The 1,646-nt window shown below is 42.1% G+C and overlaps 1 protein-coding gene across 1 annotated transcript in view; it reads right to left on the bottom strand.

The window, feature by feature from the left end:
- LOC106812190 (carbohydrate sulfotransferase 14-like) overlaps positions 1 to 1,646 on the bottom strand; it is a 16,611-nt gene that overhangs the window by 1,218 nt on the left and 13,747 nt on the right. The window lies entirely within an intron of this gene.

The following is a 1,646-nucleotide window of genomic DNA, read 5'->3' as shown; positions in this document are numbered from 1 at the left end:
ACACGGGTAAAGCTATGTTGATCGTACATAGCTGTAGCGGGAGTGAAGGGCTACACGGGTAGAGCTATGTTGATCGTACATCCCTGTAGCAGGAGTGAAGGGCTACACGGGTAGAGCTATGTTGATCGTACATCCCTGTAGCGGGAGTGAAGGGCTACACGGGTAGAGCTATGTTGATCGTACATCCCTGTAGCGGGAGTGAAGGGCTACACGGGTAGAGCTATGTTGTTTGTACATCCCTGTAGCAGGAGTGAAGGGCTACACGGGTAGAGCTATGTTGATCGTACATCCCTGTAGCGGGAGTGAAGGGTTACACGGGTAGAGCTATGTTGGTCTGTACATCCCTGTAGCGGGAGAGAAGGGCTACACGGATAGAGCTATGTTGTTTGTACATCCCTGTAGCAGGAGCGACACGGGTAGAGCTATGTTGTTTATACATCCCTGTAGCGGGAGTGAAGGGCTACACGGGTAGAGCTATGTTGTTTATACATCCCTGTAGCGGGAGAGAAGGGCTACACGGGTAGAGCTAGGTATGTCCGTCCGTACAAGCAAGTGTGACAACGCCAAGCCTCGCCAATCTGTACAACACCTGTACTTAGGTCATTCTGTACAACCCCTGTACTTAGGTAATTCATAGTCGATACGCTACGATGGGTAGCGCTAGGAGAATATCAAATGACGGAAGCAGCGTAAAACTGGTTTGGGGAGTCAAAGGTCAAGAGTAAAAAAATCTATACTAAGATTGCAGCTTGTAAATTCTGCAAACTGCCAGAAAATTTCTATGTGCTACTGCCCCCTACATGTGCGGCTGCAAAACGCAGGGACGGGAAGATAACCGCGGAATTATTTGTTCAGAAAGTTAGTTTAGACTTTTGGCAAAAGACGACATTTTATTTTCGTACGTATATACAAGCATTTACACAGTAAATGCAATTCATATCATCACGAGTAGGTAATCTAAATCTCATCTGCAGTATTTTCAGACTTGTGGTAATCTACTTCAGTAGACAAGGATATCCATTTTACGTGTTCATTATACAATACAATACAATACAATACAATACAATACAATACAATACATACATTATACAGTACAATGAATCATAATACAAGATATCCATTTTCCTCGAGAGGATATCCATCTTGTCTCGTGTGACGAACCAGTGGGAGACCCAACTAAACGGGAACGACGCTCAACATGTCCACCCGCTACGTCGCTTACACGTTATATAGCATCGTGTTTTCACATACACTCAGTATGACATCATGAGATCCAATAAACGAAAACCTGCAGTGATATGTGTCCACACTCCAGCGCAACAAATCAAAGTGTGTTATTTTGAGATTGTCGGCTTATCCAAAGACACTAAAAGAATTAATATCTCTAGACTAATTCTTCTAGTATCTATAGTTAATTGGGTTTAATCAAGAGTTAATAATACATATTACATTTATTAGAATTACGTAATGTATTAATAGTTCTTGTTTTTATCCTAGTATCTATAGCACGAATACGTCAACAAATGAAGTACACTCGCTGGTGGCGTTAAACGCATTATCTTATAACAGACATTTTTATGAACATCGTCATCATCATCGTCACAGTCATCGTCATAGTCATAGTCATCATCATCGTCATAGTCATA

The sequence above is a fragment of the Priapulus caudatus genome, unplaced genomic scaffold, assembly GCF_000485595.1.
Source record: "Priapulus caudatus unplaced genomic scaffold, Priapulus_caudatus-5.0.1 Scaffold618, whole genome shotgun sequence".
NCBI classification, from domain to species: domain Eukaryota; kingdom Metazoa; phylum Priapulida; class Priapulimorpha; order Priapulimorphida; family Priapulidae; genus Priapulus; species Priapulus caudatus.
Note: the sequence above shows the minus strand (reverse complement) of the source record. Positions and strands in the feature narration are given on the sequence as shown.